The following is a 24631-nucleotide window of genomic DNA, read 5'->3' as shown; positions in this document are numbered from 1 at the left end:
AGGCTGCATCATGGCTGTGAGCAATCCAATATGGTCTTTGCAAAAGTTTTAATATGAAGCTGTTATCAAAGCTGTGGGAGGCTGTGGCCAAAGGTAAAACTCATCTTGACTGCATTTACAATTACAGTGGAGTATTGCTGAGAATTGTCATTGGAAAAAATAGAATTGCCAAATATTAGGTTGGTCATAACTTCTTAAAGTATACTATATCACAGGGGTGGGTTCCTGCCAGTTCTAATCTCTTCTATAGAAGATGTTCCATAAATCTACAGTACCATTTAGAACCGGTTCCAGCTCCCTCCCCCCGCCCGTCCGCACATCATCAAGATGAAAAGCGAGAGAAGGAATTCTGGGAGTTGAAGTCCACAAGTCTTAAAGCTGTCAAGTTTGAACATCCCTGGGGTTTTTTTTTCTAAAGGGTTAGGGGTTCAAGGGTCTTGTAACTTAACTTTAAGACTTGTGTGCTTCAAATGCCAGAGTTTCTGAGCCAACATTTTGGTTGCTAAGCAAGAGCGTTGTTAAGTGAGTTTCACCACATTTTACAAGTTGGCTATGCCCACCCAGTCACATGGCTGACAAGCCACTCCCACAAAGCAGGCCACACCTACAGAAGAGGTTCTAAAAATTTTGAAACCCACCACTGCTATATCAGCCCCCATAGGAAAGTATGTGCACATAGCTTCTTTTAAAAATATGCTGTGGTATGGTAGGTAAGTTCAATATAATAGTGCTAATAGTTTAGCTGGGAGCCTACAGATAAAATCATTGCTGCCTCTTTCTCTGAATGCATGCTAGAAGCTTTTTCCTGAAACTCTTTTATTGATGTGAGAACTCCTACCAGAAATCTAAACAAATCTACTAATGAAGCTTCATAACCCAGATTCCTTATATACTGCAGAGAGGCTCTAAACGTGGCTTCAGACAATCTTTTCCTTTCTCTTTTTAAATTTTATTTGCTGACATCAATGCTGGTTGCAATGTATTCTTCACATAATTAAGGCAGCATATGGGCAGATGGGCCAAATCTACAAAGATGAAAGCAAAGGCTCAGAATGATTGAAGACTTGCAACCAAAGTCAAAGATTCTTTTAAAAAGGATCTTTCAATGTATAAATAACAAGGAAAAAGTCAAGGAAACAGTGGATCCACTTAAAGAAAGAAGATGGCAAGGAAGTAGCAGGCAGCAAAAAGAAAGCAGAACTGCTTAACTCATTCTCACGCAAAACCTACCAAAAACATAGCTGTGAAAGACAGACTAGAAACAAAAATTCAAATAAGAAGAAAATGGTTAGAGAGCACCTATCCGACCTTGATGAATACAAATCACTGGGACCTGATGGATTACATCCCAGAGTTCTGAAGGTGCTGGCAGATGTTACCTCAGAACCATTGTACCATATCTTTTAAAAATCCTGGAACACTGCAGAATTACCTGAGGATTGGAAAAGAGCTGATGTGGGTCCCATCTTCAAGGGGGGTTGGGGCTGACCCAGGAAACTACAGACCAATCAGCCTAACATCAATACCTGGGAAGATACTGGAAAAGATAATCAAAAAACATATCTGTGAATATCTAGAAGCAAATAAGGTTATAACTAAAAGCCAACATGGGTTGTTAAAAACTGATCAAGGCAAACCAATCTCACTTCATTCTTAGACAAAGTGACTAAATTAGTAGACTAGCAAAATGCAGTGGACATAGTATGCTTAGACTTCAGGAAGGCATTCAACAAAGTAGACCACAATCTACTTCTTGATAAGCTAGAAAAATGTGGGATAGACCACATCACCACCAGATGGATTTGTAACTGGCTGACAAACTATACCCAAAGAGTTATCCTTAATGGTACTACACAGTGACACACAGTCAGGGGAGGCTGTGGAGGCAGAACCTCACCCCTGTCATCAGGAAAAGAAAAAAAAATGTAAAAGGAAAAAGGCAAGAGCTGAGGTCAGGCTGAGCTAGTTGCTGCCAGAGTCACCATGGATGACTCTGCTTAGTGCTTAACTGTTTAAAAAAGCCTCTAAAAAGCGCCCTCTACAGGAGAAGGCAGGAGAATGATGTGCCTCATCTAGTCTGACTTTAGGCATTTTATGATCACTAGAGCAGAGTTAAGCAAGGGTTAAAAGCCTAAAAATTCCTGATGTAGGTGAGGCACGTCGTTCTCCTGCCTCCTCCTGTAGAGAAGCAATCAGGGTAGCAATCAAGTCCACAAGTCTAAAAAAAATTGTGCCAGTGCCTCACCAGCCATAAACCTCACCGCACATCACTGGTACTACATCTAAATGGAGGGAAGTAATCAGTGGGGTACCACAAGGTTCTCTCCTAGGCCCAATACTCTTCAATATCTTCATAAAATGATTTAGATGAGGAAATGTAAGGGGAACTCATCAAACTAGCAGATGACACTAAGCTGGCAAGAATACTCAAAACCCCAGAAGACAAGCTCAGGATCCAAAAAGATCTTGACAGACCTGAACAATGAAATTGTTCAATGAACAACATGAAATTTAATGTGGAGAAAAGCGAACACTTTAGGCAGGAAACAACAAAGATACAAGTACAGATTAGATGAAACCTGGCTCAAAAACAGTAACTGTGAGAGATACCTTGGATTCCTAGTGGATAATCACTTAAATATGAGCCAGCAGTGTGTGGCAGCAGCCTAAAAAAGTAAATATAATCTTTGGTTGTATAAACAGAGGCATAGAATCAAACTCACGTGAAGTATCAGTACCACTTTATAAAGCCTTAGTAAGTATACTGCATCCAATTTTCGTCACCACATTACAAAAAAGATGTTGAGACTTTGGAAAAAGTGCAAAGAAGAGCAACTAAGATGATTAAAGGCCTGAAGAGAAAAACACACGAAGAACAGTTGCAGGATTTGGGTTTGGCTAATCTAGAGAAAAGAAGGATTAGGGTGGCCATAATAGCAGTATTCCAGTATTTGACAGATTGCCACAAAGAGGAGGGGATCAATTTATTTTCCAAAGCACCAGAGGGCAGGACAAGAAACAATGAATGGAAATAATCAAGGAGAGAAGCAACCTGGAATTAAGGAGAAACTTACTAACAATTGTTAATTGAAAACAATTAACTAGTTTGCCTTCAGAAGTTGTGGGTGTTTTATCACTGGAGGTTTTTAAGGAAAGACTGGACAGTCACTTGCCTGAAATGGTATAGGATTTCTTGCTTGAGCAAGGGGTTGGGCTAGAAGCCCTCAAACGTCCCTTCCAGCTCCATTCTGATTGATTGATAGTCTTAGAGTATATTAAGTTAGCTGTCAGGAGATATAGAATATCCAAAGCAGTTGACTAGATAATAGAAACTCTGAGCACTTTCAGATGATTAGGCTTTCTGTCTCCCAACCCTTCTGGATACACTTTAAATGCACATGAAATCAATCTCAGCTCCTTGAGTGTCTTCTGCTCTAGTGTAGCAGGGCAGGCCAAGGCTAGCTGAGCATCTAGAAGTGAAGCCTACTTCTCTCTTTCAGTCCATTCCTCTGTCTTATTGGAAAAAAGAAGATTGCTGGTGAAAACCAAGGCAGGCAATTGCTGATTGCTTCTCAGTTTCAAGTTATTGCAGAGGTTTCCTTCTCACCCTAAGGATCTCCTCTCAACAAATCCATAATCTCTACACTGTTTTGGAAGAGTTCCTGGTGTTCCCAGAAACCAAATTACAGAGTGTAGAGTACTATTTTAATCCAGCTGAATGTTTTGCCATTTTTCATTCTTCCCTATTTGCTCCCTTAAAATGGCATTTCATCATTCAAGAAAACAACCGTGGCCCCTTCCCCTAGTGGCCCCCTCCTTTGATCAGCAAGAAGTTCATCTCCTGCCAAAGCCACAGTTGCACCTTTACCTACTGCTCTTTCTGGCCTGTATTAGGCTAAGGGTGTGGATGTGAGGGTGATCTGGCTGCGACATCTGTCACCCCATTGATCGCCAGGGTTGATTCGGCTGATCTGGCTGGCTAGGCAGGTGTCCCCTTCCTCCCTCACCGCTCCATGTGCGCCCCTCCTGAAGCTGCGCGTTTGGTGGAAGAGGACGACCATCCCAAATAGAAGTAGTGTACTGATCTTCGGTCAAGGGTATACGATAGCTGTGCTCCCCTGCTAGAACCTCCAAACAAGCTCAAGGCTAAGCCTAAACGCCAACTTATAGTCCCTTGGTTGGACCATCTTTAGAATATCACATCCAGTTTTGGTTGCAACAATATAAAAAGATGTTGAGTTTCTAGAAAGAGAGCAGAGAAAAGCAATAAATATGATTAGGGGACTGGAGAGTAAAACATATGAAGAATGGTTGCAGGAACTGGGTATGTCTAGTTTAATGAAAAGAAGGACTAGGGGAGACATGATACCAGTGTTCCAATATCTCAGGGGCTGCCACAAAGAAGAGGGAGTCAAACTATTCTCCAAAGCACCTGAGGGCACAACAGGAAGCAATGGGTGGAAACTAATCAAGAGAACCAACCTAGAAATAAGGAGAAATTTTCTGGCAATCTGTGGGATGACTTGCCTCCAGAAGTTGTGGATGCTTCAACATTGGAGCTTTTTAGGAAGAGATTGGACAACCATTAGTCAGGAAATGGTTTCCTGCTTAAGCAGAGGGTTGGACTAGAAGATCTCCAAGGTCCCTTCCAAGTCTTTTATTCTGTTATGCCAAGTATGGAGGAGTTGCTCAAGTTTGCTGCTGGACAAGCCATGCCATGATACTGCTATAGTAGTCTGAGAATCCCTAGAACACATATTTTAGAAGTGATAGCTGAAAGAGTAACAAGAGAGTCCCCCAAATAGTTTAAATTCACAAACTGCTTCCCTTTATGCAGCAGTCTGGACATTAAAAAAAGATGAAGCCAACAGGCTAACTGATGCTCTAGTCCTTTCACGCCCATAATTTTGGAAAATGAAATTTCCTCTCGCAGATGGTGCCTCTTAGCCTTCTGCTGGGAATTTTAGTTGTAAGGTGATGACATCTGTTATGATGGGAGTGTTGCATGTTATCTTTGAATCAAAGCAATTAGTTCAGCTAATCCTCTGCCAGTTCAGAGTTATTTTCCACAGCACATTTAGCAAGGCAATAATACTGACATTATGTTACAGATTCCAATATTTTACCTTGAGATGCTACATCAGTTCTGAATAGGCCTTATGGATAACTTCTATTGACTTTGAACTTATGTTTCCTTTTTTTCGTGGTCTTTTTCTTGATATACTTCTGCTGAACCTCATTTGTCTGATATTGCTTTCTCATTTATCATGGTAGACATTCTGGGTAAGATGGCCATGGGGATGGCCGGTAATACTGACAGATGCTCTACTCTCTATTTTTCTGTTGCATAGCTCCTCCTTTCTCGTATTTCTCTCCCCAGGACTCTGTTCTTTCAGTTAGCACCTTTGCCTTTCCTTCCCATAACCTTGTTCTTAATTTCCTTCAAAAGCTCCCCAACCTTGGTGGTCTCCAGCTTCTGCCCAGTGGCCAGCAGTGGGATTCAAGTAATTTAACAACCGGTTCTCTGCAATAATGATTTCTTCCAACAACCAGTTTGCAAAACTGCTCAGAATGTTAACAACCAGTTCTCCCAAGGTGGTGCGAACTGGCTGAATCCCACCACTGCCTGTGGCCCAGTATGTATAAGCTTATGTGTTCCAAAATGTTCTTCTAGTTCATCACACTCCATTTATCTATTTTTTTTTAAAGCAATGAACAAGTAAACCATTTATATCGGAAATATAATTTATTTTGGAAATAATTGCAAAAGAGACATTGGAACATCTCAGTACATAGGAATTGTTATCCCAGTAAGCCTCTCATTTCTGATGGTAACAGTGAAAAAGAAAAGGGGAAACACATTAGCATTGACATTAAGAGGCATTAAAATTAAGGCCCCATTCCAGGTACCTCAACGCCGAGAGGTCAGAAGAAGCCTTGCAATTCATGATGGGTCTCCCAGGGCCTTCTTTGCTATCTCTTTGATGCCAGGCGAGGACTTTTGAGAAAAAAATCTGTTAGAGAAAAAGTGTTAAATTATTTTAACCAGAAATCTAGGATTAGGATTAAAGTCCAAAGACTATTCTTCCCCAAGAACTTCCAGATGTTGCTGAATCTAATGTCCTTATTCTGTTAGATTAGTTATCTGTTCCTTTCAAAGCTACCGAAAGGGTTGTAAGCCAATTTGTGGCGTTTTTTTTAATGCACTTGGATTTTTTTTCTTAACTCCTGGATCCAGTACAAGTATATTCTTCAGAGATGATTTATGCCTCTTTTCCCTGGTACCTGCCTGGTGTATTGGGACTATATTCTGAGAGTTGTAGCCCAATCCCCAGGAGAGCCCCAAGATGAAATCTAACTTATGGGACTTGCTGGAGCCTCAGAGTATATTGCTCCTATGTGGCTGCTTCCTGTCCACTGATCTTATCCCTTATTAATGATTCCACTCATGAGATGGTTGGTAACTAGTGCCTGAATATTATTTTGGAGTTTAAAAACAAATTGAACATTCTTCCACAGTGATGGTTGATTTGTGACCCATTTGGGTCTTTGCTCTTGATTCCAGGATAGTGCCATTAAAACATTGGGGATTTTTTTTTAATTGTCTAGCTTTATTGACTATAGTCCCGATGTGTTAGCGCCAAAAAAGTCAGGGAGTTCATGACCTCCATGGCAACCATGACTTTGTCATAAGTAATCTCTGACTTTAGGGGTAGTAGACCACTACACATGGAAGGTGATACAATAAAGGAAATTAATCACTGTGTTAAATGTGGTTGGCAGGCGTTTAGCAAGTTAGGCATGATTTTCAAGAACAACCTCCCTCTGTGCCTGAAAAAAGTGTTTAGATCAGTGTGTGCTACCTATTCTAACATATGCTGTTATGGCAAAATTAAGATCTGCCTTTTTACTTACGTAAGAATAGAAGCCGACACCATCAAATTCCAAGAGAAGAGAGGTTTTTTATTGAACGCGTTCAAGAGCTCAGCTGATTTGCATCAAACTGAACTGCCTTAGGTATCCTTTGGCAGAGTTTTTATACCTTCAAATTGATTATTACAAATCATACAGACGTCAAATAGGTGTATACAAGTTTAAGGTCATAAACTTCTTACTTAGGTCAGTAAAGGACATTTCGGGAAGGTTACAAATATTTCGGGAAAGTTACAAATACATGATTCCCATAAGATCTCCAAAACATAATAGGGAAGTGAGGTGAAGATAATAGGGAAGTGAATCTTGGTTACTCATGAAGCTGAGGAAGATTGCTAAAGTATTGCTAAAGTATTGCTAGCATATTGATAAAATATCGCTTGCTTACAAGTTGAACTTTTGTTGTTCTAAACTGTCACTATGTCGCGTGCGTCTATGATTAATGTTCTGTGGTTAACTGTCCACCCAGATTTCCTAATTGCCAACAAAAGCACACATTCTAAGTTCCCCTTTTTAGAGATGCAAGAAAATAAGGAACTATCTTTCTTTAGGCAAAAAGGCATACACAGAGTTCCAAATCTAAGCATTAGAATTAGAATATTTAGCCTGATTAAGTATTGGGGGGTTCACTTGTGGACCCCATGCTGTTTCAATGCCAGTGAAACATTGGAGACTAATCTCACAGTCGATACAAAAGCTATGGGTGGAACAAAGAGCCATAGAAAGATACATGCTTGGCATTACAAGACAAGATAGAAAGGCCTGCACATGGATTAGGGAACAAATGAAAGTATATAATATCATCAGGAGAGTAAAAGAATTGAAATGGAAATGGGATGGTCACATAGCAAGAAGATTAATGGCAGGTGGACCAAGGCAGTCGTGGAATGGATCCCACTTGATAAAAAGCATCCACAAAAGGGATCTAAAATGAGATGGATCAATGACATCAGCAAGTATTGCAGGCCCAATTGGCAAAGGAAAGCTGTGGACCTTATTGGTTGGAAATCTGCAGAAAGAGCCTTTCATCCTACAGTGAATAGATAATCGCTAAAATGATGATGATTATGAGACTCTGGCTTAACACATGCTGGCAGATCTTCTATTTGCTTTGGGACCATTGTGCTGTGATCTGTACATGTACACCAATGCCTTGGTCAAATCACTTCCTGGTCTAATTGAAATTAACTGCCACCTCTGGGACCTCTGTTAAACTTCTGCCTGGTGGATCTAGAGGGCTTCTGAAGTTTCCCAATGAACTGGCAGGCATTTGATTCACTGATTTCTTGATTAACCTGTGGTAAAAGGAGGTGATCTAAGCTTTTGATGATATTGCCCTGAGAATCCTCTTTGTGCACACTGAATGCAGGATATGGCTTGCCTGATTGAGAAGCTCCAGAAAATGAAGCATCACAAATGACACATACCGAGAAAGTGAACCTGAACTCCCCATGACATTCAAAGAAGCAAAGTGTTGCCACTTTTCCAGTAGTGGGTTTCAAAATTTTTTACAACCTCTTCTGTAGGTATGGCCTGCTTTGTGGGAGTGGCTTACCGGCCATGTGACTGGGTGGGAGTGGCTTGCCAGCCATGTGACTGGGTGGGCATGGCCAACTTGTAAAATGTGGTGAAACTCACTTAACAATGCTCTTGCTTAGCAACCAAAATGTTGGCTCAGAAACTCTGGCATTTGAAGCACCCAAGTCTTAAAGCTGTCAAGATCTTTGCACTCCTAATCCTTTAGGAAAAAAAACCCAGGGGTGTTCAAACTTGACAGCTTTAAGACTTGTGGACTTCAACTCCCAGAATTCCTCCTCTCTCTCTTCATCTTGATGATGTGCGGACAGGCAGGGGGAGGGAGCTGGAACTGGTTCTAAACAGCACTGTAGATTTGTGGAACCTCTTCTCTAGAAGAAGTTAGAACTGGCAGGAACTCACCCCTGTGATATAGTATACTTTAAGAAGTTATGACCAATCTAATATTTGACAATTCTATTTTTTCCAATGACAATTCTCAGCAATACTCAACTGTAATTATAAATACAATCAATATGAGTTTTACCTTTGGCCACAGCCTCCCACAGCTTTGATAACAGCTTCATATTAAAAACTTTTACAAAGACCATATTGGATTGCTCACAGCCATGATGCAGCCCTTTGGTGTGACAGATTCCAAAGGTTAGAACTGGCAGGAACCCATCCCTGCACTTTTCTATCCTTCTTGTATCAATGGGCTGTTGGAAGCTGTCTTGCTTGGAACACAAAATTTCCCTTTAGGGAGGGATGGTTATGAAGATCTCCCAAATGGCGTCTGTAACTACTTTGCATGGCATTTTTCCACAGAAAGTTGCTCAGATTTGCCAGAGCCTTTTCTGCTCCTGGGGTATTATCTATTCTGTTATCTTGGACTCTGATTAGCTGATCCATTTTGAAGTAGACAGGATGTTCTGTGGAATGACATCCGTCGCTTGCAAACTTGATTCATCCCCCTTTTAGCTCCTGCACAAGGCCAGGAGTTTTGACAAACTAAATCCAGGGAAATTATCACACCTCTTTCTATGTAGGTGTGATGTTCTTGACTATGTAGGTGTGATGTTCTTGAAAGAGGTCATGGTGCATCCTCTTCAAGAGGCCCTCCCTGAGTCCAGTGGGATCAATTTCCAACCTTCTAATTTGTGTGTGTGTGTGGGAGGGGAATGTTGAAAGTATGTCTATGGAGATTCTCAATCATCCAGCTCATGTTTGTCCCAAAAGTGCTTTTTTGAGATGCAACTGGACTGTCTAGTTTTTTGGGTTTTTTTCGGTAATTTTTTTTTTCATTTTCATAACATACATGTATACTATTACATAGCCAGCATCGTTTTGTATTATTAAATATTTACATCAATTCATCTTACCATCAACTCCCAAAATACAATTATTAGCTCTTCTGCTCTCCATACACCATATTTGTCCTTATCTATCACCTTCTTCTCCCTCTCTTCTCCCCCTCCCTACCTCCTTTCTTCCCTCTGCCATCCTTCCCTTCTCAACTTCCCCTTCCTCTCTCCTTCTCCTCCCTCCCCTTGCCACTCCTCCTTTCTCTCCTCCTCTTCCCCCCTCCTTGCCCTCTCTCCTATTCCTCTCTTCTTCCCTTACCTCTCTCCTTTTCTTTCCACTGTTCAACTCATTTACTTGGTGTATTTCAGCTTCTGAGCAAGTTCCATTTTATGTTGATGATATTTATAGTTCTTTTTCAATATACATATTTAATTTTAACATATATTCTCCTTCTTTCTTAAAAAAATAAAACAAAAAGTATACATATATAGTCATTGTGCTTTTAACCACCACCACCACCCCCAGCCTAATTTTGGTCGAAATGTAGACCTGGTCACAATTCCCAGCTATTCTCATCATTATCTTTATATAATTATACATCCTTATGCGCCCCCAATTTGTGATTCTGTCTTTAAATCTCAATAGTTTCCTATTGTACATATATTCCATGTTCCCTCTCCATATTTCCATATTTTGGATTAGATTACCCTTAAATTGTCTATAAATTGCTGTTCAATGTTCATTACAATTCCCTTAATCTATTATGTAAAATAACAAGCAGTATACATCTCACTTTATTCGTCATCTTAAATGTCATCATATATATATATATATATATATATATATATATATATATATATATATATATATATATATATATATATATATATATATATATATATATATATATATATATCTTCCATGTTTCATATATTTTAACCCATGTTTAGTTATCTTTCTGTTGTCATTTTCAGTCAATTCACAACTCAGTTTAATTATCATGTATCAAAGTGACTCACAAACCTCTGCTTTACAACCTCCCCATATCAGTTTCATATTTATCCATATTCCATATATTTTGGGCTTTTTAATTATGTTTCCATTATTATGTTCAACCAGTTAACAACTCCAGTTTATTATACAATTTAGGAATAAAACCCTTATCTTGCTTTATATTTTCCCATATCTAGATATCTGATTTTTCCTAGTAAGTCTTTTGTCCCACTTCTCTGTTCCTGTCTTCTCCCTTTTCTTTATTTTAACACCTCCACTCCCTTCAATTTTCCCCACATCACCCTCAGCAGAGTATTTTATATTTCTTTCTTTTCAACCTCCAAAACCACTTTTGTCTACTTTTTATTCCCTTTTGTTGGGACACCTCCTCTTTTTACAGTTTTCCCTATACCACTACCAAGACTGATGGAGTTTTCTGTCTGCTTTTTATTTCCCTCCATTTATCCCACTTCGTTGTCTTGCCCCCCTGCTTCTTCTTTGGATTCTTCTTTAGATCTCTGCTTCCCTAGATTCAGAATTCTATGTAGGCTTGATTTTAATGATTTATGCATATTTTTTATAATTTCACATAGTTCTTCTAATTCCCAGTTTTCCATGATGTCCAGTTCCAAGGTTAAGGTTAATTATTCAATTCTTGTTTCATAGTTCTAATCCACCTTAAGTTTATCTACTTCAGCTGCTGCAGGGAAAAGCAATTGGAGCCATCTTAGTCTTTTGTTCTTTCTTAATATCCAGTTCCAAGGTTGCAGTTAGTTATACAAATCTTATTTCAAAATTCTGGTCCACCTTAAATTTAATAAATCCAACTACTTTGAAACCGGAAGAGAAGCTTACACCATCTTAATCTTTTGCAGAAGAGAGAGGGGGAAAAAAGAAGAGAGAGGAGAAAAAAACCTTCGTATTTCCCAGGTCTTGAGTCCAATATTTATTCTTTCCTTTAATAACTGCTCAAAATAAATCACTTGTAACAAGCTTGCAATCAGCCACAGGTTTCTCTTTGCCTCCTGTTTTTCCAAATTCTAATTTATGGCAGTTGGTTAATTAAAACTTCCCACACAGTCAAGGTTAGGTTATCTGTTATCAGTGAGAAGACATGTTTTTTTCTTAATTATATTAGCTGGAAGGAATTCAAACAAAGTAAAAGTAAACCCTTCGGGATGTTGGTTTCTATTTCAAATCCAAAACCAAATTTAGAGTTTATAATTGAGTAGGTTTGTCACTTCTCTGCTTCCTATCCTTCTGTTTGAAAGTATTTCAAATAAAGAGCTTCATGGGGGGAAGGCTGGTGTTACAACCCTCCACCTTCCTTTCTTCCTTTTCTTTTGGAAAAAGAAAGTCCCGATCTGACCATCAATATTATTTATGTTCTCAAGATTTCTTTGCTTTTTCCAGGTTTAATTTATGGCTGTGGATTAGATAAATTTTCTTACTCAGTCTTTCATCTTTTCCACTCCCCTCCTGTTCCATTTGCTTTGACAAAAAGCCAGCATCTTGTCAGCCATGTTGAAGGCTGCCACCCCAACTCCGATTCATAGGCAAATCCCTAACCTGCTAGGGACCAGTTGCTTCCCTCTGGGTCTGATGAGACGCTGCCCTTCTTCGCCCCCGCCTCCAGTGAGTATTCTGATCCAAAAGGATCTGAGAATTGGTTTGTCAGACAGGGTTCATGTGAGACTCTTAAGAGCCCACACACACCCATGTCTGTCTAGCTGGAGAACTTCCTGTTGAATCTGTCTGGTTTTTCTTTGAAGATGTTTGCTTCTCATCTGAGAAGCTTCTTCACTCTGAAGAAGAGCTGAAAAAGCTTCTTGAACAAGAAGCAAAACATTCAAAGAAAAAACCAGACAGTCCAGTTGCCTCTTGAAAAAGAAGCTTTGGGACATGTTGAAACTATGTTGGGGATTGAGTTGCAGAGCACTCTAGGCCAATTTACCTAGATTTAACCCTTTCCATCAGGATTCATCATCGCTTGAAACAAAAATGCATTGATTGCTCTAGTGCAGAGGTGTCAAACTCACACTGTCTGCACATATTGTAGTCATGTAACATATTGTAACTCCCCCCCCTTTCACTAAAATGGGTAGGCGTGGCCAGCGTGTGATGCATCTGGCCCATGGGCCAAAAGTTTTGGACCCCTGCTCTAGTGGGTGATCCTTGTGGAGCCTTGATGGGAGTTGTGCATCCCCCTTGATTTTACAAGACTTCCTAACAGTTTTCAGCACTAACAACCTTATAACACGTGGAGCACCCAGTGGTGGGATTCAGCCAGTTCGCACCTATTCGGGAGAACTGGTTGGTAACTTTCTAAGCAGTTTAGAGAACTGGTTGTTGGAAGAAATCTCCTTTTGTTTTTTTCCCCCACTTTACAGGGCTAATCCTGTAAGGAAGGCAGGAAGGAAACATTCTGATGTCGTTTCTAGCTTAATCTTTACTGTCCTGTTTACAGAAACTGCCTCTCTGGTTAACCCTTATTACACTATAACAGCTAAGGCAAAGTGTCCATCGATGTGAGTGACATTGAGTTGACCACACCAACCCAGTCACAAGACCTCCAAGCCACACCTATCCAGCTGGTCATTAGAGCAGAGGACCGGTTGTTAAATTATTTGAATCCCACCACTGGGAGCACCTGTGAGCACTGGGGATTAACAGTCGTAGTGAGAGAAGAGTGCTGTAGGAATCAGTCCCCTTATTATGCAATATCTATAAGAAACCATTGAGAGAGAGATAATTGGTAATTTGAATGTGATACCTTCAGTATGCTGATGATATTTAGCTTTATGTTGCTACCCCAGGCTCAGCTTGAGATGCTACTGAAGTCTTGTTCTGAAGTCTGAAGGTTGTTCGAGTCTGTAGGGGACAAGGCAAGCTAAAGGGGAAGAGACAAGGTAAGTGAAACTCAAACAAGCTGGAGTTGTCATTTGTTCAGCAACAACAACAGAATTTGTCTCTCAAAAGGATGAGAGGCTGTGGCCAGGAAATGTTTTTCCCTAGCTGTAGCTGATGTACAAGTTGGAGCTTTATCTGCAGCAAAATGGTCTGGCTACAACAACCTTTTATCACTATTCAGTTTGAATTTGCAATTTCTATATACTACTAAAACTACTACTACTCTCTGTAACCTTTAATATGTTTATTTATTTCATTTGTATGCCGCCCTTTTCCCCCGAGGGGGACTCAGGGCGGCTCACAACTCAAAACAAGGGAAGGGGGGATACAAACAATTTGACAACAACACAAAACAATACATAATTTAAAAGCGCAACAATCATACCATTCGAGATAGGGGCACGGTTCTTTAGCCCCAGGCTTGTCGGAACAGCCAGGTTTTAAGGGCTTTGCGGAAGGCCTGGAGGGTGCGAATCTCCATGGGGAGTTCGTTCCAGAGGGTCCGAGCAGCCACAGAGAAGGCTCTCCTCCGGGTAGTCGCCAGTCGACACTGGACAGCGGATGGAATTCGGAGGAGGCCTAGTCTGTGGGATCTAATCGGTCTGGTGGAGGTAATTGGCAGCAGGCGGTCTCTCAAGTACCCAGGTCCAATACCATGAAGGGCTTTATAAGTGACGACTAGCACCTTGAAGCGTATCCGGAGACCAATAGGCAGCCAGTGCAGCTCGCGGAGGATAGGTGTTACGTGGGTGAACCGAGGTGCACCCACGATCGCTCGCGCGGCTGCATTCTGGACAAGCTGAAGTCGCCGAATGCTCTTCAAGGGCAGCCCCATGTAGAGCACGTTGCAGTAGTCCAGATAGGACTAGGGTGAAATGGTGCATTGCAGGGCAAACTTTGTCCACAAACATTACTGTAGCTCAAATGGACTAACTTCCAGAATGCCGGGACCCATTGCACCCAAGAGAATGAAATTTGGAAAAGAGGTGGCTGCTTCAGCACTGCTGGGATGCTCCAGTCACATGATCCTCATTTTCAATCTTCCATGACAGTTTCCAGGCCACTCACTCAATCCTTCTCTTCCTCCGCCACCCAGCAGCAGCCACTTAATTTCCTGCTGTGAAAGGGAGGGAGGGAAGGGGGGGAGGGAGGAATAGGGAAGAAGAAACTTCCATGCACCCTCCCCAACTCATACTGCCCCACACATGCATCTTCCCTGATCCAAGTGGCACCTCTTGTGCACTCCCACACAATCTTCCTAATCCATGCTGTCCCCCCACGCACACTCCATGACCTGCATGGCACCTCTTGCACACCTCTGCACATCCTTCCCAACCAGCATCCTTGTGCAACCCCTCTCTACCTCCCCCAGCAACCAGTTATCTGCATGCACCAATGAGCCCTGGTGACTCAGTGGTTAGAATGCAGTATTGCAAGCTAATTCAGCTAGCCCTGTATTAATTATCAGGTTTCCAGATATAACACAAAATGCTAATTCTGACTTATGAAGCACTACATGGCTTGGCAGAGCCACTTACTCTACCCTAAGTCCATTCATCTAGAACCATGATAGCGAACCTATGGTACGCGTGCCACAGGTGGCACGCGGAGCCATTTATTAGGGCACACAAGGCATTGCCTTGTCAGCTCCAGTGTGCATGTGTGTGCTGGCCAGCTGACTTTGGCCCTCATTTTCGGCCATTTTTCACCCTCCAGAGGCTTCAGGGAAGCCTTCTGAAGCCTCTGAAGAGCCTCTGGGGGGTGGGGAAGCCCGTTTTCGCCCTCCCCAGGCTCCTAGAAAGCCTCTGGATTTAGTTAACATTGTTTTGGGTTAGGTAAAGGTTAGGGTTCCGCTCGCACTTATGTGCTAGTCATTCCCAATTCTAGGGGGCAGTGCTCATCTCAGTTTCAAAGCCAAAGAGCCAGCGCTGTCCGAAGATGTCTCCATGGTCATGTGACCAGCATGACTAAATGCTGAAGGCGCATGGAACGCTGTTCCCTTCCCACCAAAGGTGGTCCCTATTTTTCTACTTGCATTTTTACATGCTATAGAACTGCTAGGTTGACAAAAGCTGGGAAAAGTAATGGGAGCTCACTCCATTACACGGCGCTAGGGATTTGAACCGCGGACCTGCCGACCTTTCTTTTTCTTTTTTTAAATTATTATTATTTTAATTTTATCAATTTCATATATACATTCACAATTATATGATCTCATAACTGTTATTAATAATATGTATTTATAACAATTTTTCCCTACTGTTGACAATATACTTGAAGATTGCTTTTTTAACATCCCATAGATCCATCTTATCTTACAACGGTCCTACTTCTTCTTTCCTCCCTCCCTCTTTCCTTCCCTCGTTTCTTCTCTCCTACTCCCCTTCCTTCCCTCCCTCCTTCCCCTTCCCTCCTTCTCTCCTTCCCTCCTTCCTTCCCTCCTTCCTTCCCTCCTTTCTTTTCTCCTTCTCTCCTTCCTTTCCCCCTTCCTTTCCTCCTTCCTTCCCCCTTCCTTCTCTCCTACATTCCCTCCTTCCTTCCTGATCGACAAGCTCAGAATCTTAGCCACTGAGCCACCGCATCCCAATCTATTTTGGGTTATGGGTTCTTAATTCCTACTTTGGCCATTTCGTTAGATTTTTTTTTCCTATTGCTGCAAAATGCCATGAGTCTGGCAAATTATATACCATTGTTAAAGAGAGGCCAGGGTTACAGTGGGCTGTGAAAAGAAGAGCATAACAAATAGCTGCATATAGTGCTACTCATAAGCAACTCACAAAGAAGATACAAGGCTTCTCTCCCTAGTGCAATGCTCTCTAAAATTCTCCCTTTTATAGAAGGCATAGAAGGCATGCCTCATGATGCCCCTGCTATTTCCATGCATAAAATGGCCTCTTGTGTCCTCCCTGTCTTATCAACTATTCTCAGGAAGTAAAATTATGAATGGTACAACCCCAACCTCCCCCCACACATACACACACACACACACAGTGTCACCCTTTTGTAGTCAAGGAAAATGATTGCCCACACTTCACTTGTGCTTGAACAACAGCTGCAGATGATTAAATCCCAGATGTTGGTTCCAGCCATGCAAATTAGGGGGGGAAGTAGATTGATTTTGGAGGAATGATCCCATTGTTTAGTGGGTGTAAGTGACAGGAGAATTAAAGCTGGAAATGGAATGGGAAATTGGGTCAATGTGTTAAAAATTGTAGCGTACACATTGCAATCTTTCTATATTATACAAGCAGTGCTCCCCCTTGGCTGAGGCCTTGGGATTCTCTATATTACAGCTTCATTGTTACTCGGTAATCATCTGGTGCTCGCAAGAGACAGAAAATGTATTCGCAAACAAAAGGGAGTTTGAAAGGCAAATTTTTGCAGCATCCTAATTATTTTATTCCGCTGGTACACAATTGGGGAAAGCCTATTGAAAAAGCCACTATTCAGAAAAGGGGTAGAGTTGCTTTAAGAGTGCATTCTTCCTAGATGTTGGGAGATGCAAAATGTTTTCATTATGGTGAAAGCTTTAAAAAAATGGTATTTATATTTTCTATAAGGCAAAAATAAAGCAATACAGGTGGTCCTAGACTTATAACAGTTCGCTTAGTGACCTTTTCAAAGTTACCATGGCACTGAAAAAAGTGACTTATGATCATTTTTCACACTTCTGATTCTTGTAGCATCCCCATGGTCACATGATTTACAGTTGGATGCAACTGACAGACATTTATGATGGTTCCACTGTCCCGGGGACATGTGATCAGCTTTTGCAACCTTCTCAAAAAGCCAAGCCAATGGAGAAACCAGATTCACTTAACAACCGTGTTCAGAGGTGGTATTCAGCCTGTTTGGACCGGTTCATCTGAACCAGTAGTGGAAAACATGGGGAGCGGGTGCCCCAGCTGTATGCCATCCTATTTAGGCATATTTTTGAGGCCGGGCACATGCACGGAAGGTGCGCGCACAAGCAAATAACATGCATAGAAGACCAGGTGCATGTGTGGAAAGGGCGCATTTGCCCGCGGCGAACCGGTGCTAACAAAATATGAAACCTGCCACTGACAGTGTTACTAATTTAACAACTACAGTGATTCATTTAACAAAAGAAAAGTGGTAAAATGGGATAAACCTCATTTAATTCTCACTTAGCAACATAAATTTTGGTCTCAGTTGAGGTCGTAGGTTGAGGACTACCTGTATTTAAGACATAGCCAAAGAAACCTATGCCTTATAGAGATCTTAGAAAAAAAATCTGGGGTGCTTTCCCCTAGATTATTAGTAAATGAAAGTTAACAGAAGCCATTCGGGGAGGACAGAATTCTCCTGAACTAACTTGGTCTGCCAACTGCACTGATTCCAGATAAGCCATCAAATGGACACACAGCAGAAAACATAATTGGCAAATCAAATTGGTATGATATTTGTTCCAGCTCAGGAACAAAATTGAATTAGTCATTTTGATTTGCTGATCCAATTTCAGGTTTTGGTCTGGTGGGCTTGATCCGAAAACAATATCAGATCAATTTGCTTTGCTATGTTATAGCTTCCACTACTTTGGTCCAATTGATTTGCTGATCATATTTTGCACTCTCCATAGATCAGCCCTGCGGCTTGTATGGGAGGAGGGAAGCGGTTGGCTCTACCATTCGGAACAAAGGACCTGATTTATGACTCTAGACCTATTTTTCCACTTGACCCAATTTTCCCCAGATAGAGACATAATTCCCATAGAAGACTAGATCGTGCATCTATGTATATGTTCCACTGCAACAACCTTAATTCAGTTTAATTTACGTTTGAGTGCTAAACTAATTTTCATAGGAGCCACTGTAAATGTTGTTTCCAAAAGAACCATGATGACAATAGGAATCTTTTCTGCACCAAACTGTCTTCCTGTGTACAGAAACAGACTGGTTGCAGTGGTTAAGGCACCAGGGTGGAAACTAGGAGGCTGTGAGTCTTAGGCAGGAAGTCAGCTGAGTGACCTTGGGCCAGCATTTCTCCTTCTCTCAGTGCTCAGAAACAGGCAAGAGCAAACCACTTCCAAAATCTTGGTGAGAAAGCTGCAAAGAGTATCCCAGGCAAATACCAGGAATCAATACTAACTCAAAGACACTGTCCACTAAAAGGAAGGAAGGAAGGAAGGGAGGGAGGGAGGGAGGGAGGGAGGGAGGGAGAACCAACTTTCTTGCACAGTACTGGTTTTCCTCCTTCTTCTGAGGCTGGCCCCAATCACTATTGATAGCAAGCGAGAGGTTCAACACACAACCCCTATTCTGTGGGGTATCATAGAGCTCAATCTGTCTCGTCTCTTTTTTAACATCTACATGAAGCTGTTGTGTAAGATAAACCATCTTCATGGGAAGAGATATCAGAATATAGATCAGAGGTGGTAGTCAGCAGGTGCTGACCAGTTCTGGAGAACCAGTAGTGGAAATTTTGAATAGTTTGCAGAACCAGTAAATATCAGCTCTGACAAGCCCTGCCCCCATCTATTCTCTGCCTCCCGAGTCCCAGCTGATCGGGATGAAATGGGGATTTTGCAGGAACTTTCCCTTGGAGTGGGAAGGAAATAGAGATTTTACAGTATCCTTCCCCTGCCATGCCCACCAAGTCATGCCACACCCACCAAGCGATGCCCACAGAACCAGTATTAAAATATATTGAATCCCACCACTGATATAGATGATACTCAGTTGTATATCTCTGCCCTTGTGAACTAACTGAATCAGTGGTGGGTTTCAAAAAATTTTCGAACCTACTCTGTGGGTGTGGCCTCCTTTGTGGGCCATGTGACCTGATGGGAGTGGCTTGCCAGCCATGTGTTTTCTTTCTCTCTCTCTCTCTCTCACTGATGCTGTGGATACCCTCTCATAGTGCTTGGAGGCTCAGGACGGGGTGGGAAACAACAGGTTTCAGCTGAAAACTAGTAAAATGGAGCAACTATGAGAAAGGTGTCCTCTGTATCTGGGAATCTACAATCTTGTTTTGGATGAGACTACACTGCCCCAGATAGACCCAGTGCTCAACTTCATGTGCACCAGTTACGGCCCTTCCTGAATCAAGAATTTCTTCATTGAATCATTCATGACCTGGTCATCTCCTACATTGACTAATGCAGTATGCTATATGTAGGACTACCCTAGAAGAGTATCTGGAAGCTGTGTGTGGTGCAGAATGCAGTAGTGCAAGGATTTTGGGTGCCCCTAGGGTTGTGCATGTAACCCCTCTGTTATGTGAGTTGTGTTGAGTGCCAGTTTGTTTCCAGGTCCAATTCAAAGTGTTGGTTATCACCTTTAAAGCTCTTTGTTGTATAGGATCAGGTTACCTTACAAACTATCTCGTCCCTCTTTCATTGATGCATCCCAACAAGTCAGGCCGGTAGGATATGTTGTGGATCCCACTGAGCAAAGAATTTCTACTGGCAAGCCTTCTCTGCCATTTCCCCCACTCAGGGAATACCTTGTCCATGGAGGACATGTGGCTTCTACTCTGCTGGCTTCCAGAAGACTATCAAAACCTGGCTCTGCCAACTGGCGGCGGGGGGGGGGGTGTATTAGCATCATGTAATCCTGGGAGTTGGTTGGTGGGTTGACGGTAGGCTCCCTCTACTTTTTTAACTTTCTCAGTTGTTATTTTTAACTTTGTTTGTTTGTTTGTTTGTTTGTTTGTTTGTTTATTTATTTATTTATTTATTTATTTATTTATTTATTTATTTATTTATTTATTTATTTATTTATTTGTCTTGTATGCCGCCCACTCCCAAAGGACTCTGGGTGGCTCACAATAAACAAGGGGAGGGGGATAAATAGACAGAACAACACTTTAAAAATACGCAACAATCACAGTTTCCGTGGGGCTGGATATTTCACAAGCCCCCCGGCCTGCTGGAGCAGCCAGGAGTTGGTGGCTTTGCGGAAGGCCGGGAGGGTAGTAAGGGTCCGGAACTTTGTTTTAATTCCTTTTTTAACTGTAGTTTTTATATGATTCTGTGGTTTTATTTGTAAACCTCCCAGAGTTATGCAGGTAAGATGGGAAATGTTATAAATCAATCAATAAAAATGTGACCTCTATTGTATCATGTCCAAGTAATGACAATATGATCCTAAAGGATCTCTAGCATTGACAGTGTACATTTTGCAAACCCAAAGATATTCAGTCTTAAATTATATATCCTCTTAAAATAGTGCTACTCAACCTCAGCAACTTTAAGATCTGTGAGCTTCAACTCCCAGAATTCCCTCGGAAGCATACCGCCTGGGAAATTCTGGGAGTTGAAGTCCACGTATTTTAAAGTAACTAAAGCTGAGAAACAACATATTAAACACACCTCTGTTTTCTCCCAGGAGAAAAATTGTATCATTCTACAATTCACTCTACCACACTGGATTCCTTCTATTATTTACAGGCTTCCCTCCGCATAAAATACAGCCTAATTCTGAATAAAAAGGACTTCTTGACCCAATAAAAAAGACGGAAAGAATCTCGTGTTTCAAAAAAGTCCACAGGGGTGCGTTTGGGTCAAATAATTCCATGAATCATATGTGCAACAGAGGTGGTATTCAGCAGGTTCTGACCAGTTCTGGAGAACCAGTAGTGGAAATTTTGAGTAATTTGAGAAACCAGTAAAAACCACCTCTGATTGGCACCATTCCCATCTATTCTCTGCCTCCCGAGTCCCAGGTGATTGGGAGGGAATGGGGTTTTGCAGTAACCTTCCCCTGGAGTGGGGAGGGAATGGAGATTTTACAGTATACTTCCCCTGCCACACCCACCAAGCCACACCACGCCCACCAAGCCATGCCCACAGAACCAGTAGCAAAAAAAAATTGAATCTCACCACTTATGTGCAACCATATGTTTTAAAAAGGTCAATTATTGATGACTCTCAATTCTTTTTACTTCCCTGTGAATGTATCTACTGCCTCCTCAACCTTCTCTGAACAAACTCTTCATGCTTTTGTTTCCTGTTTACAAAAGCTAAAGATTCTATTTACAATTTATTTTCTTGGCCCTTGATATTTAGTACAGTAATGACCATAAGAATAACAGGCACTTGAATGACTCATTCCACTTTGAGTTAATTACTACTGCCATAAAAGACGCTAGGCCTACCTCCAAAACTATTCTGTGCCTCATTTTAAAGGTTCCTTAATAGGTGAATCTGTCACACGGAAGATTAACAAAGAGCCCTGTGATTTTTATTGTTTGATTAATAGCCATTTATTTTCACCAAACAGCAACCTGACATTCAAAGCTTTTGCTAATAATACTGGAGATAGCAAAACTGTTTACAAGAGAAGAGAAAAATATGACACATGAGACTTTAGCAGTCCCTACAAAAGGAGAGGTCGAATTGCTTTGGGGCTTAAACTGTTTTTTCTTTCAGGATTCCTTCCCATTTTTAAACGGAGGAAACCAAAAGAGTTTTGTTTTGTTTGGGTTATGTTTTTCAATATTTACTATATGAAGAATTAAAACTGAACTTATAGAATATTAATTTATTGAATCATTTAAAAATAACAGTATTAAAGCCAATATATATTAACCTACCATATTTTTCAGACTATAAGATGCACCGCAGTATAAGACGCACTCAGATTTTGGGCATGTGGAGAGCTTGGGAGACCTGCAAAATGCTCCTGGGGGCCCGGGAAGGCAAAATGTGACGTGAGGGGGGTTTGGGAGATGAAAAATGGGCCCGTTTTTCACAAAAATGGGGCATGCAGAGTGTTTGGGAGGTCTGTAGTGCGCTGCTGGGGGCTAGGAAGGGCAAAAATGAGCAAAAAAAGGTCCATTTGCAAAAAATGGGTTATGCAGAGAGTTTGGAAGAACTGCAGAATGCTCCTGGCGGCTTGGGAGGGCAAAAACACCCTTGTTTTTTGTTTGTTTTTGTCCTCCCCAGCCCCCAGGAGCCTCCCAAACTCTGCACATCCATTTTTGAAAAAAATGGGATGCGCAGAGTGGGGTTTCAGGAGGCCAAAAATGTTGTATTCAGTGTATAAGATGCACCCAGATTTCCCCCCTCTTTTTGTATGTAAAAAGGTTCATCTTATACTCTGATAAATATGGTAAATAAGATATTTTTCAGGGGGAAAACTATGTTTTTTTAAAAAAAAGAAAAAGAAAAAAAAGAAATATAAAATACTAATCAGAAGAGTGACATTATTTTAATGTTTTACAAATATCTTCAGCATGCGGCAAATAATTTTGAATTGTGGACTACCCAGAGCATCCTGGGGACACACACACAAACACACACCCCGGTGTTAAGAAACACCGATCTACAGTATTATCTGGATTTGACTGTGCTTATTAAACTACAGTACAAATGCTGATAAATTTTAAATCCATACAACATTTCAAAAGCATAGGTGTACAAATAAGTCAGCCTTCCCCAATTCATTTCAGTTTTACTGAAGGCATTCCTTTGTGATGGAAAAACAACAAAATAAAGCTTCAAACTCTTCTCCAAACTCTCCCCTCCCCTTTTTCTTTGCTTCTTCCCTCTGCCTGCCCCTCTGCCTCTCCAGTTGCAAAATCTTTCCCCATTTCTCTGCTGTTCCTGCTTCCTCCCCTTGCATATGAAAAGAAAGCTCTCCCTTCTCCTCCAAAGACTCATCTAAGAGGGAAGCCCTCATAAACAAGCATGGCTGCCCAGCTGTCGTAATTCCACCAGTCAGAGAGATATGGTTTCTGCCAGTGGTGGGATTCAAATAATTTAACAACCGGTTCTCTGCCCTAAGGACCAGCTGGGTAGGCGGGGCTCAGTGGTCATGTGACTGGGTGGGAGAGGCCAACTCAACATCGCTGATGTTGATGGGCACTTTGCCTTAGCTGTTACAATGTAATAAGGGTTAACTGGAGAGGCAGTTTCTGTAAGCAGGGCAATAAAGATTAGGCTAGAAAGAACACCTGAATGTTTCCTTCCTGCCTTCCTTACAGGATTAGCCCTGTAAAGTGGGGACAAACCAAAGGAGATTTTTTCCAACAACTGGTTCGAAACTCAACTGTTTGAGTTTCGAATTTCGAGTTTAATAGAATTTGTATGCTGCCCACTCCCATTGGGACTCTGGGCGGCTCACAAGCAAGATAAAAAACATTTTAAAAATTTAAGGAAAAATACAATTATTAAAATAATACACCATCCATTCAGTCTAAGTGGGGCTGGATATAATCAACAGCCTGCCGGAACAGCCAGGTCTTGGTCGCTTTCTGGAAGGCCGGGAGAGTGGTAAGGGTCCGGATCTCTATGGGTAGATCGTTCCACAAGGTCAGTGCCGCTACAGAGAAGGCCCTCCCTCGGGGGGCTGCCAGCCGGCATTGTCCGGTTGGTGGCACCCGAAGGAGGCCCAACCTGTGTGATCTTATTGGTCGTTGGGAGGTAAATGGTAGGAGGCGGTCTCTCAGGTAGCCAGGTCCAATACCATGTAGGTCTTTAAAAGTAATGACTGGCACCTTGAAACACGTCCAGAGTCCAATGGGGAGCCAGTGCAGCTCATGGAGGATAGGTGTAACATGGGTGTATCTAGGTGCACCCATTATCGCTCGCATGGCTGCGTTCTGGACCAACTGTAGTCTTCGAACACTCTTCAGGGGCAGCCCCATGTAGAGCGTGTTACAGTAATCCAGTCTTGAGGTGATGAGGGCATGAGTGACCATTCAAAGTGCCTCCCGGTCCAGATAGGGCTGCAACTGGTGCACCAGGTGAATCTGGGCAAAGGCCCCCCTGGTCACAGCCGACAGATGGTGTTCTAAAATTAGCTGTGAATCCAGGAGGACACCCAAATTGCGGACCCTCTCTGAGGGGTGTATAATTTCACCCCCCAGGCCAAGAGGTGGAATGACTGGACCATCCTTGGGAGGGAGCATCAATAGCCACTCGGTCTTGTTAACTGCTAACAATCGGTTCTCCCAAATAGGTGTGAACTGGCTGAATCCCACCACTGGTTTCTGCTTTACAAACATATAG

The sequence above is a fragment of the Thamnophis sirtalis genome, unplaced genomic scaffold (genome assembly GCF_051295495.1).
Source record: "Thamnophis sirtalis isolate CommonGarterSnake01/CBP01778 unplaced genomic scaffold, rThaSir2_p1.2 scaffold_5, whole genome shotgun sequence".
NCBI classification, from domain to species: Eukaryota; Metazoa; Chordata; class Lepidosauria; order Squamata; family Natricidae; genus Thamnophis; species Thamnophis sirtalis.
This window is presented reverse-complemented; position numbering follows the sequence as displayed.